The sequence below is a fragment of the Tamandua tetradactyla genome, chromosome 5 (genome assembly GCF_023851605.1).
Source record: "Tamandua tetradactyla isolate mTamTet1 chromosome 5, mTamTet1.pri, whole genome shotgun sequence".
NCBI lineage: Eukaryota > Metazoa > Chordata > Mammalia > Pilosa > Myrmecophagidae > Tamandua > Tamandua tetradactyla.
Genome location: NC_135331.1, coordinates 62,705,487 through 62,720,324, shown reverse-complemented (window position 1 = coordinate 62,720,324; position 14,838 = coordinate 62,705,487). Strand labels below are relative to the sequence as shown.

At 36.5% G+C, this 14,838-nt stretch overlaps 1 pseudogene; it reads left to right on the top strand.

The window, feature by feature from the left end:
* Positions 1–14,838, top strand: part of LOC143683118 (large ribosomal subunit protein eL21 pseudogene) — a 94,331-nt pseudogene that overhangs the window by 58,279 nt on the left and 21,214 nt on the right.

Genomic DNA, 14,838 nt, shown 5'->3' with positions numbered 1-14,838 from the left:
GAATTACATCAAAACTTATTTAAATAGGGCTGCACAATGGTGACTCAGTGGCAGAATTCTCCCCTACCATGCTAGAGACCCAGGTTCGATTCCCAGAGTCTGCCCATGCCAAAAACCAAAAGTAAAACTTGCTTAAACAACAAATATTTATATAACAATTTCTGTGGGTCAGGCATCAGGGAGTAGTGTGGCTGGGTGCCCCTGGCTCAAGGTGTCACATGAAGTTGCACATAAACTATGGGCTGATACTGTATTCTCATTTGAAGGTTTGCTTGGGAAAGGATCTGCTTCCAGCTTACGCAGGTGATTGTTTATCGGTAGACTCGGTGCCTTGCTGCCTCAGCTTCTCTATAGGCTTTCATAGGGGTACTCACACAATGGCAGCTGGCTTTCTCCAGCTACAGAGAGACAGAGGCCACATCACTTTATAATTTGACCTTGGGGAGGTATATCATCATTTCTGCTTTATACTATTGGTAACAATGTACTGCATATTGTATGACATTATTGTATTGAGTTACACAATGAGTTAAACAAGTAGAGTGAGGGAGAGTCCTACACAAGGGAGTAAATAATCAGAGGCAGGGATTATTGAGTGCCATTTTCCAGGCTACCCACCACATCTCCCTTCTGCAGCTTTATTTTCTCCATAATGCTTAGCATCTTATTATAATCTGACCATATACTGGTTTATTTGTGTACTTCTCCCTCTAATGGAATATGGATGTCATGAGGGCAAAAGTTTTAATTCTTTTGTTTTTCATTAATATATAGAGGAGTACCTAATACTGTAATAGCAGTAAGTGCTCAACAAATATTTGTTGAATGATTGAATGAATGAAAAATAAATTCATGTATAACAGATTTGTTTTTGAGCTGGTAGTAGCAGGAATTCAACATATTTAATTTGAATTCATGATTTCATCATTCTATTTAATTACTTTCTGCTTCATCTAAAGCATTTATTTTAGTATATATTTGCATCTCTAGCCTAGTCAGTTAGTTTGGAAGTCTTTATTCATTCTTTTGGAGGAATTGAAAAGGAAAAATGAAGAAATCTATACAAATCATGTATACATGGATAATATATATCTTACTGAAAAGATTTAAATAGATTATTTTTTGAAAAGATAAACCACACATACATATGTACATATATAGCATTTAATCTTTATAAAAATATTTTGAAAAAAGTCCATAATCTATTTGTAGCTCCTGTTCAAAAGCAATTTGACAGGGTAGAAAAAAAACACGTTTGTATTTATTGGACCAGGCATTTTCAGCCAAAGAGCAATTATGCTTCTTAATATCACTAAGCACAGTATAATGCTGAAAATAAATATTGGTGAAAATTGTAATTTAAATTACGGTGAAAAAATCTGAAAAGTCAGCATTATTAAAAAGTGCTGAAAACTCAAAATCTAAAGTAGGTGAGTAAACACCCAGCTTAGAGAAAGAGTAGAATAATGGGCTAAAAAAAGATGGTCCTGAATACTAAGAATTTAATTTTTCAAAGAATAGACTCTGAAATTATTCCCAACATTTCTAAAGAAGTGAAAATAAAGTGGTATCTATTGGGAGGAACATGAACATATCCAGACCTAATAAAGAGTGGATATGCTCCAATAGAATAGAATGGCCTTGTCCATTTGGTCTGTTTGGTCACTTTCCATGCTGTTTTGCTTCTTGAATATTTAGAGCATCACCTCTGACTTTATCTATTAGTTTACATTTAATTGGGGGGAGGTTAATTTGAGCAATTTCTGCTTCTTTCTTACATATTTGATCAAACATATTCTTGCATTTTGATCATTCTTTACTATTAAAGACAGAACAAATATCACTACTTCTCCTTACATTTGGAGGATTTATTTTTGATATGTACTGCTATGAAGGAAATCAACAATCTCTACTAAAACTTTAAGTCTTTGGTATAACATATGTTATGTATATATGATAATCAAGATTCTTCTTTCTTTCAAATACCTCACAGTCTCACTTAAGTCCAGTTAAGGTCAACTTTCAATAAGTATTTGTTGAGTGCAGGGATAATACAGCTTCCTGGCTCTGATTGTCTCATTCTATTTTACTTGTTCTTTACATGTCTCAGGTCAGTTCTATGATCACTGTTATCATACTCATTGTGGTACATACGTTTTTTGCTTAAAATTTTCTTTTAATTTTCTCTGGGCATTCAAGTTTCATGCAAATATCCACTCCAATGCCTCACATTGTTGTGTTTACTTCATTTTAGCCTTTCTACTGAGGTAGGATCCCAGTCTTTTTCTCACATATATGCAGCTCTGGAATGTCATGCACTCACTCAAAAAACAAAAATCATTAAGCATCAACTATTAATGTGGAAGCAGGCCTGAGCTTTTACCATGGGGCATAACAATGAATGGAATGCAATTCTTACACCTTAGAGATCACTGAATCTTTGTGGAAGGAGAGTTTAGTGAAGTCACTATTATGAAGTTTAAGTTCTATAGGTATTTTGGGAGAACAGGGGAGTACTTACCTGTGTCGGGTAATATCAGAGAAGGCTTCTGGAGAAGATGTAATAAGCTCTTTTAAAAGAAGAGTAAGAAATTTCTAGATAGGAAAGAGATTAGAAGTAGGAAAATCATTTAGAGTAGTAGTTCTATTAAGGAACATCATTAAACTAATTGAATTAACGGACCTGTGAATCCTCATGACAGGGTCCCACAGCAGGCTAAATGATGGCAAAAGGAGGCTGATTTCTAGCGTGGTGTGTGCTTTTCTCCTTCCACCAGTTACATTGTATGCTTATCACATACTGCATTTATTCATTTATTGTTATGCCAGTTAAATTTTTATTAAAATATTCTAATTAATTAAATGTTATATAAGCAATGACTTAGAACTAAATAAAAGCTGTTTATATGAAAATGTACTTGAATGTTTTAGAAAGCATTGATTAAGGTTAGTCTCTAAATGCATTGCTGTCAATTTAAGTATAAATGAATAACTTTCAAATATATGAAGAAAAAAATTTAAGATTTTAGAAAAATCATTCCTTGCTAGCAGAATTTTGCCAATTAACTGACCTACTAGGTACCTTTTATCTTTTCCAATAAAACATTTCTATAAATCAGAAAAATATCAAAATTATGGTCCAAAAATGTATTTTTTTAGAAAAAAAATAAGCAATGATATTTTCCTATAATGTTGTTTTCTTAAGAATTAATTTATCATGTCAATGAAGCACAAAACCATGTTCAAAATTAAGTTGGAGGTATGGAGGTGGGCCATGGTAGCTTAGCTTGCAGAGCTCTTGCCTGCCATGCTGGAGACCTGGGTTTAATTTCCAGTGCCTGCCCATGAAAAAAAACCAAAACGAAAAATGAAGTTGGAGGTAAATATGGTAAATATTTATTTCCTTAAAGGAAAAAAGAAGATGTTATGGTTAAGTTCATGTGTCAACTTGACTACATTACTGTGTCCAATTATTTGGTCGAGCCAACACTGGCTCGATTGTTATTGTGAGGGAATTTTGTGGCTTTAAATCATAAGTCAGTTGGTTGCATCTCTGACTGATCATACCTATAATCCACAAAGTAGATTGCCTCCAGCCATGAGAGAAGACTCATCCAATCAGTTGAAGGTCTTATAGGGAGAACAGATGATTTCAGCAGTCAGAAAGAATAATTTCTATTCCTACTTCAGTCAGCCAGCTTCTTCTGGGGAATTCATCACAACCTTCATCAGAGTTCCCTACTTGTGGCCTTCCTTATGGAATTCAAATTTGCCAATCCCCATGGTTGCAAGAGCCATTTTCTAAAATACATTCCTTAATATTTATGTATCTGGTTGATTCTCTTTCTCTGGTGAACCCTAACACAGAGGAATACCTAGAGAAAAGTTCTACTGTTTGTCACAAGAAGAGCCACCAGCAACCTCTGTATCAGCCACAAAAGTTACACACAAATATAAGAGTAATCATATTTTGTCTTTGTGTACAAAAAAAAGATGTTTCCTACTATTTGTTGTTAGAAGAGAACTTATTGTTTAATTCAATAAACATGCTACTGAATTCCTATTTAAATGTCAAACATTGTGCAGGCAACACAGGGTACTTTTCTTGTTTATGAAAAGTACCTAATTTCTGGAAGTTTACTATCTGGTGGAAGGGTATGACAAGTAAAAAGAAAAATGTGAGTCAGTCTTATAAATAAGAACTAGTGCATTAATTTCCTCTTGTTGCCATAACAAATTATCCTAAAAGAAAAACCTGAAAACAAAGAGGAAAAATTAGTGAGAAAACCGTGGGTTATAGTTTTCAAAAGGTATTTGAACAAATTTAATTTTAGGTAGAATAAAGGACTTTTTTACCACTGATATCAATCACACCATTAATCATTAAGGGCTTTCTTTTTTGCAAATTTCTGGATATATGATCATTTATAGAGACATAGCCATATCTATACATTAAGTCTAATATGAATATAAATATGACACCATCGTTCTTCTTGTGGAACTTATAGTTCTTTAGTTGATGAATCAGGCATTAAGCGAATGATTACAAGCATGCAACATTATAGCATTACAACTTCCTTGTGAAGTAAGTCAAATAAGCCATAAGAGTAGAGCAATGTCTTAAAGGTTTCCCTGAGGAAATTTAACTGTGATATATAGGAAACAAACATAAAGGAGGGGAAGGTGCATTTGCATTTCAGAAGAGGAAAGGATAAGTAAGAGACCTAGTGGTGGAGATCGAGTTTGGGTTTAAGTGATTGAAAGGCCAGTATAGATAATAATAGTGATGTAAGCTCATACATGTTTTCATTAAAGCTTTTACTTAAAAATTGAAGGATTCTAAGTAAGTTTCTTGACCTGATTAGACTTGCCTAGTGTAAATACTGCCTTGGGAGAGACAGGCAAAAGTAGATGAAGAGAGACAAGTTAATAGCTGGGTAGAACAAACAGGAAATAATAGCACCTTGTTTAGGGAAAAGAATGGACTTAGAAATTTTTCAGTGGTAAGAACACAAATTTGCTGATGGATATAGAAATTGAGATAATATGAAGTATAAGCAATGATTTTTTAATACTCTAGCTTGAGAAAGGTGTTATATGTTAATACTATTCACAGTTAAGTACTACTTAAAGAGAACCAGGTTTGATAGAAGAAGATAAGATTTTCAATGTAATGAGATCAAAATCTATTTTCTCTGAATTAAGAAGATGGAGTTGGGAGTGTACTTGAGTAAAAGGCAAAAGGAGATCACTAATGGCTTAGAATAGAGATCTTGAGGTGCCCATTCTCCCCATATCCAGCAGGGTTTTACTAGGATGAGCTGAAGGATGGTAGGAAGCATTTCATATTCAATTGTACTTGGAATTCTTGGATTTATGAAACAAGAAATATTGAGATAGAGAGTGTATTAGTGAAGGTTCTCTAGAGAAACAGAATCATTAGCAGATATCCATACATATAAATTTTATAGAAGTGTTTCATGTAACCATGGGAATGCAGAGTCCAAGGTCACAAGCTGGCAATTCTGAATATATAAGGTCCTCAACAAACTCTCAGGAGAGGCTGGCTAGACAACCATGGGGATGGAAGGGTACAAAATCTGTAGGGCAGGCTGTAAGGCTGGGGATGCCAATGAAGGGTCTAGATGAACTCCACAGAAGAGGCTCACCAGCTGAAGCAGGAAGAGTTACTGTCTCTTTTGAATCCTCCTTAAAAGCTTTCTGATAATTAGATTAAGCATCACTCATTGCAGAAGACACTCCCCTTAGCTGATTACAAACACAATCAGCTATAGATATAGCCAACATAATCATGATTTAAGTCCATGAAATGTCTTCATAGCAACAGACAGACCAATGCTTGCCAGACCAGATGACTGCATACCACCAGCTGGCCAAGTTGACACATGAACCTGACCATGACACTCCACCCCTTGTCAACTTGGCCACTATGCACATCACCTTAAACCATAAAAAGTCTCTAAATATGAAACAATGACAGACACATTTTTTTCCTCGCCTAATAATACTCAGACTGTCCCACGTACAACAGGAAATGCATTAACTCACCACAGAAAGGGTGCAAGTCCTTGGGTAGTATTCACTCTTAAACTTGATATCTTGCAATGCAAATACTATAACATGAACAAAACAGCATTACAGTCCTCATTTCTATAACTGATCACATGGTCATAGTTCATATTTATCACTACCTTTTTCCACTACCCATTCCACATTCTCTTTACCTTCAGCAAACACTTCAACTGGCCAGGGTTTTTTGCCTGGTGGGGTGATCCAAACCTTCATTCCTGAAGTCTGAGAGCCATTGGTAGTCCTGCTGGGATTGTGTTATTGCAGTTTTCCATTCATTTTAATCACAGGGTATGGTAGTACTAAAAGATGCCCTAGGGGACCTCCTATATTCCAGGAAAACTCTTCTTTACCTCCATTGTGTAGTTGCAGTCCTATTTCCCCCTGATAGTCAGGGTCAATCACCCCAGCCAGTAATGTAATCCCCTTCTTGTCTTGTTGATCCAGGGGCATGAGTGGCCCAAAGTGATCAGGTGAAACTCTTATACTCCAGTTCAATGGAATTGTTGTTTCTCTTGGTGTAAGCCTTCCCCCTTCTGTAACCAAAACCTGTAAACCAGCAGACCTCAAGGTTGCAGGGACAAAAAGCAAAAATTTCCCTAGTGGATCACTAGGGGTAATAGTGAGCGGTACCACTCCCATTTCCTCCCCTTAGTTCCTGGACCCATGGATCCTGGTTGTGGGAGAAACAGTACCACACAGTGGACACTGATTCCGAGCATCCATAGCCTCCTGGAGAACACCACTCCAGCCCTTCAAGGAATTGCCACCTAGTTGACACCATAGTTGAGTTTTCATAAGGCCATTCCATTGTTCTATTGATCCAGCTGCTTCTGGATGATGGTGAACATGATAAGACCATAGAATTCCATGAGCATGTGCTCATTCCTGCCCTTCATTTGCTGTGAAGTGTGTTTCTTGATCAGAAGCAATGTTGTTGGAATACCAGTATGATGGATAAAGCATTCTGTAAGTGCACAGATGGCAGTTTTGGCAGAAGCATTGCATGCAAGGAAAGCAAACCCATATGCAAAGTATGTATCGATTCCAGTTAGAACAAATTGCTGCCCCTTCTATGATGGGAGGGGTCCAATATAATCAACTTGCCACCTTGTAGCCAGTTAATTACCTCAGGGAATGGTGCCATATTAGGGACTAAGTATGGGTCTCTGCTGCTAGGAGATTGGGCACTCAGCAGTGGTTGTAGCCAGGTCAGCCTTGGTGAATGGAAGTCCATGTTGTTTAGCCCATGCATAACCTCTATCCCTACCACATGACCACTTTTTGTCCATGAGCCCATTGGGCAATGACTGGCATTTATTCAATATATATAACTATTATTAATGGGCATGGCATTTGAATTTAGGCTTCTATCTGGTTTTGATATTTGACTTAATTTTCATTAGATTTGCAGCTATCTCCAATGGAAGTTATGTGTAATTTATGCAAGAGAAAAATTATTTCACTTTATTAAAGATTTTCCAATAGTATTCAGATATCATCAGATATTTCTAATGGAAATAAAATGATCTGTGTTGGAAATACATGCATGAGATATACATCCATAGATTTCATAGTAAGTGCAGCAGAAATTAGGGAAGATGCAAATGATATTTTTAAAAGTACACTTGTGACAGATCAAATCCCTGAAGACTAGAAAGTGGTTGTCATAACACACTTATTCAGAAAGTCATTAAGTGCTGACAAGTACATGAACAGAAAATTGGCTAGCTTAACATAAATTATGGAATAAACCATATTAGAAAGCCAAGTATGGAAAATAAATGCTTATACAGAAATGCCACATGGGAAGTGAAAAATAAAATTGCTTCAGTAACGTTTTGGTTATCATTTCAAGATACTACTTTGAGTCAAACTTAGAAAGTATACTGATATTGATTCATTAGATATCCCTTAAAACCATGCATTTTTAGTTGTCAACACTGCAAATGTGGTAATTGCTCAACACAAGGAAGCATGCACAGAATCAGTAGTTATCTTCAAATTAAATATATTAGCATGACTTTTTGCTTGATATCATCATAATACATTTGGCCATTCAGTTATGGTATAGGAAAATGCTAGAAGTATAGGCTGTATAACCAACCACCCCCCAAACCTAATGGTTTAAAACAGAAATCATATTATCATGCATCTATGCATTCTCTGAAAGTCAACTGATAGAGGTTATGCTCAACTGGGTGGCTCTGCTTTAAGCTTTAAGCTTGGTTGTCTTAGCTAGGATAGCTCTCCTTCTTAAGGTGAAGACTGGAGGACGAGGACTCAGAAAAGAAACCTAGGAGATTTCTTAAGGCTTAAACTCAGAAATGGATACTTCCACTTGCATTCTATGCATCACACTTGTATCACATGGTGTGCTGGTTTGAAAGGATGTATATACTCTAGAAAAACCATGTTTTAGTCCTAATCCCATTTTGTAAAGACAGCTGTTTCTTCTTATCTCTATTCAGTACTATATGTTTGAAACTTTAATTAGATCATGTCCCTGGAGATTTGATTCAATCAAAAATGGTTGTTAAGTTGGATTGGGTGGAGACACGTCTCCACCTAGATGGGTCTTGATTACTTTACTGGAATCCCATAAAAGGGGAAACATTTTGGAGAAAGCTAGAGATTCAGAAAGAGTAGAAACAAGCAACATAGCTATGAGAAGCAGAGAGTCCATCAACCAGCAACCTTTGGAGATAAAGAAGGAAAACGTCTTCTAGGGAGCATCATGAAATAGGAAGTCAGGAGAGAAAACTAGCAGATGATGCCATGTTCACTATGTGTCATTCCAGCCAAGAGAGAAACCCTGACTGTGTTTCCTATATGCCTTTTCACTTGACAGAGAAACCCTGAACTTCATCGGCCTTCTTGAACCAAGGTATCTTTACCTGGATGCCTTAGATTGGACATTTCTATAGACTTGCTTTAATTGGGATATTCCAACAGCATAAATCTGTTAACTTGCAACTTATTAAATTGTTCTTTTGAAACACCGTTGTTTCTGGTATATTGCATTCTGGCAGCTAGCAAACTAGAGAACATGGCCAAGTCTAAAATGAAGGGGCAGAGAATGACACTCATGGCAAGGGTGAAATTTGGGGGTTATTATTCATTATATAATAATAGAGCCAAAATTTGAACCCAAGGACTTTTGTGAGTTTTGAGATAATGTCTTCCTTAGTTTCTTTGCTAATCAAGATACTAATCACCTACAGAGTACAGAATGGATTTCTTTACATAGAATTTAAGTATCAGACATACATTTTAGGAAATTGCACTGTAAATTGCCATTTATGTCCAGAATTTAGAAGTCACTCTTAAAACTGCACTGATAGAGAATATTAAAGCAATGTAAAGATCAGACTTTTTAAAATTATACTTCACATTCTCAAAAAGAGGAAATACATTACATGCAGAAACAACGATTAGGATATCACAGAATATGGAACACTTGGAAAGCAAGAAAGAAATCTTTGGAATTTCAAATATTATGGTATAAATATACTTGTATTGAACATATGTTGAATAAATTCAGGGAAAGGCTTGGAAAATAATGTGAGTAAAATGTCTGAAAAGCAGAACAAAAGAAGGTAAGTACATGGAAAATAAGAAGTTAACAGAATTAAAGCATTGACCCAGGGAGCACAAAATACAACCATTCTGATTTTCAGAAGGAAAGAGCATAGAAAGCGGAAGAGAGGTTAGTGAATAATGTTAAAACAGTTCCTGCCCACCCCCCTCAAATTCTCAGATACCAAGGATGGGAATTCTACCAAACTTTTTAAGATAAGAACATTCCAATGCTATTTAAAATGTTCCAGAGTATAGAAAAAGAAAGAAAACTTCTAAAATATTTTTAGGAAGAAAGCACCTATACCCATCCCTGATCTCTCTCTCTCTTTTTTTTTTTTTTAGCTTGGACAGGCACTGGGACTCAAACCCGGGTCTCTGGCATGGCAGGTGAGAACTCTACCACTGCACCACCATCACCGGCCCCATCCATGATCTTTTAAATACAAAAGAAAAAAGAAAAAAATACATTAATTTAGAGAAGGTACAATGATTATGAGTTAATTAGGCTAAAGTTAGTGTGGAGGAACAAGAAGTAAAAAGACCCCGAGGTGAAAAAGGATCATGTTTTATACTGGGCACTTAAAATACTTACAGTGTTAATGTAGCAAAGACAATAAAGGTGAATATGTGAAAACAGATTGGAAAAGTAGAAGAGGAGTAGAGACTGCAAGCTTTTGTGGGCCTGTGGAGGAGATCATCATTAATTTACGTGCAGTAGGATGGCATTGGGAGGTTTTAAATAAAAGAATGAGTTGATCAGAAGTGTTCATTTGTAAAATATGTTCAATTATGGTAATTTCAAAAATTTTCCAATATTAAGGAATTCTCTTGGTGTCACAGAGAAAACATGTATTTGCTCATGATAATGAATATTTACTCCTGGATGATGACATTTAAGTTACACCTAGATAAAACAGGTGATAATCTACAGGATATAATTTCACAGACAAATAGAAACTACTTGCTCAAAGTAAATCACTTCAATTTGTTAATCAATATCTGTTAATGAATCTAACTAGAGTCACATATTACTGTTATTTATTATTCCAGCATTTCACCGTGAAGTCTTAGAAGAGGCAACACACTGTTTCAAATCTACATTGAAGAGCAAAGGACTGTAAAAATCATTTTGGGGGTTGGGTTGTTTTTCAATTAGTTTGGCAAACTATTCATTTATTTGAGAAGTTGTGAGTTTATAGAGCAATCATGAATAAAATACAGGATTCCCATACACCATCTCACCATCAACCCCATGAATTTGAATGGAACATTTGCTACAATTGATGATAGCACATTTTTCTAATTGAACTATTAACTAAAGCCTGTTTTTTTTTTCACTCATTGTGTGGTATAGCTCCATGTTTTCTTTTTCTTAACATGTTATCATATATAAAATCTAACATTTTCCCTTTCAATTCTATTTAGATATATATTTCAGTGCTATAATTTGTATTCAGAATGTTGTGCTACCTTCACCAACATCCATTACTAAAACATTTTCATCATTCCAAATATGAACCTTGTACATTTTAAATCTTAACTTCCCATTCCCTATCACCACTGTGTCCCCTGGAAATCTGTATTCTAGATTCTCCTCTATGAACTTGCTTGTTGTAATTGTTTCATATCAGTGAGATCACATAATATTTGTCTTTTCATGTCTGGCTTATTTCACTCAACATAACATCTTCCGGGGTTGCCCGTATTGTCACATGCATCAGGACTTCATTCCTTCTTTTGGCTGGGTAATATTCCATCATGTGTGTGTATATACTACATTTGGCTAATCCATTCATCAGTTAATGTACACTTGGGTTGCTTCCGTCTTTTGGCAATTGTGATTAATGACACTATGAACACTGGTGTGCAAATGCTTGATCCCTGCTTTCAATTCTTTGGGGTATATGTCTAGTTCTGGAATTGTCAGGTCATGTGGTAGTTCTAAACTTAGCGTTCTTAGGACCCATCAAGCTGTCTTCCACAGTGGTTATATCACCTTAAATTGGCACCAGCAAAGAATAAGTGTTCCTATTTCTCTGCATCCTCTCTAACACCTGTTATTTTCAATTTTTTAAGATAGTAACAGCCATTCTAATGAGAGGTTAATGGTACCTCCTTGTGATTTTTATTTCAAACCATTCTTTTAAATCCTGGTTTTTGCTTACTTTGCTGGGCTCAGGCTCATCTTCTGCTCCTTTACCCCAGGTACCCCATGCTCTCCACCTTCAAAAATATTACTTTTTCTTTCACTGAAATTCACATGCCAATTGCTCTGTCTACACTATGAGAAATTATGCTTTTTTCATCTTATGATCACTTATAAAATAAACATCTAGCATATTTTTTGTCAGAATGCATGCTTGATACCAGGGACAAAAAGATATTATCAGACAGTTTTCATTGTGATTGCAGTAGTGCTGGTCTATAGGAAGCACTAAATATATATTTCCTGACTGGTCCTTATAATTCACTAATTAATACTTTTTGAATGCACGTCAATCCCAAGTCACTTTTACAATTTAAAGCTTAATTTTGAATAGATACAACTTTATTCCAAGACAAAAAATTGGTATCTTACTTGAAAATACTGCTTAACTTTTTTCTCAAATATGGTAGACAGAATTTTGCCCCATGACCATTGACCCTGGTGATACCAGTGATTGTGTTACATTATGTGGTATAAAGGGCTTTGCAGATGTAACTAAGTTTCCTGATGAATTGGATTTAATAGAGTAATTATCTGAGATTATCCAGGTAGGTGCACTGCAATCACATGAGCCCTTTAAAGCAGAAGAGGAAAGAGAAGAAGTCAAAGAGATGTAGAAGAAGGAAAAACCAGAGAGATGTGAAGTATGAGAAGGACTTGACTTGCCATTACTGGCTTGAAGATGGAAGAAGTCAAATGGAAAATGTGAGAAAGAAACAAATTCTACCAAAACCATGATCTTGGAAGAGGACCCCAAGTCCTGGATGGAAATGCAGTCCTATGACTTGATATTTGGCCATATGAGACCCTGAACAAAGAATTCACCCATTCAAAGCCAGATTTCTTACCTACCAAAACTGGGAGATAATAAATAATGTTCTTTTAAGCTGCTAAATTTGTGGTGATGACTTATTATGCAGCAATAGAAAACTAAAACATTATCTAAATCAATATTCACTGTTATTGTGGTGTTAGTTCCTAAGGCAATACACCAATACAAAGAGATTTTAATCCAATAAAAATATTATCAAAATCCAGTTAATTAAATTTAATTGTATATTTAATTTAAAATTTCAATACTGACACCTGTATTAGTTAGGGTTCTCTAGAGAAATAGAATCAACAGGAAATATTCACAAATATAAAAATCATAAAATTGTCTCATATAACCATAGGAACATAGAGACCAAAATCTGCAGGGCAGTCTGTGAGGCTGGGAATTCTGATGGAGGGTCTAGACAAACTCCACAGGAGAGGCTCGCTGGCTGAAGCAGTAAGAGAATCTGTGTCTTCTGAGTCCTCCTTAAAAGGCTTCCAGTGAGTAGATTAAGCATCACTTATTGCAGAAGAGACTCCCCTAGGCTGATTACAAATGGAATCAGCTTTGAATATATCCAACATGATCATGATTTAATTCTATGACATGTCCTCATAGCAAAAGACAGGCCAGCATTTGCCCAACTAGACAAACAGGTACCACCCACCACCTGGCCAAGTTGACACATGAACCTGACCATGACAGTCCACCCTTTGCCAACTTGGCAGCTATACTCACCATCTTAAACCATACCTAATTTCTAAATAGAAAACAAAGAAAGACACATTTTTTTTCTTGCCTAACAACATTCTACTGTACTGCATATAACCAGAAACACATTAAATCTCTCCAGAATAGAGTGCAAGTCCTTGGGTAACATTCATCCTTAAACTTGATATGTTACAACTTAAATAGTATAACATGAACAAAACAGCATTACAGTCCTTGTTTCTGTAACTGATCACATGGTTGAAGTTCATATTTATCACTACCTTCTTCCACTACCCATTCCACATTCCCTTTACCCTCAGCAAGCACTTCAGTTGCCCATGGTTCTTTGCCTGGTGGGGTGACCCAAACCTTCATTCATGAAGTTTCAAACCCATTAGTAGTCCTGCTGGGATTGGGTTGCTGCAGTTTTCCATTGATTTTAATCACAGAGCATGGTAGTACTACAAGATACACTAGGGGATCCCCGATATTCCAGGAAAACTCTTCTTAACCTTCATTGCATAATTGCAATCCTATTTCCCCCTGATAGGGTCAATCACCCCAGCCAGTAATGTAATCTTCTTGTTTATTTGTTGATCCAGGGTCATGAATAGCCCAAAGTGACCAGGTGGCAGTCTTAGATTCCAGTTCAATGGAATCATTGTTGTCTCTCCTGATGAAAACACTCCCCCATTTGGAACTAAAACCTGTAAACCAGCAGAGCTCAGGGTTGCAGAGACAGGAAGCAAAAATTTTCCTAGTGGATCACTAGGGGTATAGTGAGCGGTGCCACTCCCATTTCCACCCCTTGGTTCTAGGACCCATGGATCCTGGCTATGGGAGAAACAGCACCACACAGCAGATGCTGATTCAGAGCATATACAGATTCCTGTAGAACATTACCCCAACCCTTTAAGGTATTGCCACTGAGCTGGCACCATAATTGAGTTTTCAAAAGGCCATTCAACAGTTCTAACAATCCAGCTACTTCTGGATGAAGGGGAACATGGTAAGAACAGAGAACTCTATGGGAATTGCCCATTTCCATCTTCATTTGCTGTGAAGTATATTCTTTGATCAGAAGCAATGCTTTTTGGAATACTATGACAATGTATAAGGCGTTCTGTAAAGCCACAGGTGGTAGTTTTGATAGAAGCATTGCATGCAGGGAAAGCAAACCAATATCCAGAGTACGTGTCTATTCCAGTTAGAACAAGTTGCTGCCCCTTCCATGAAGAGAGTGGTCCAATGCAATCAACCTATCATCATGTAGCCAACAGGTCACCTCAGGGAATGGTGCCATATCGTGGGATGAGCCTGAGTCTTTGGAACTGGCAGGTTGGGCACTCAGCAGTGGCTGTAGCCATGTCAGCCTTGATAAGTGGAAGTCCATGTTGCTGAATCCATGCATAACCTCCATCCCTACTACCAT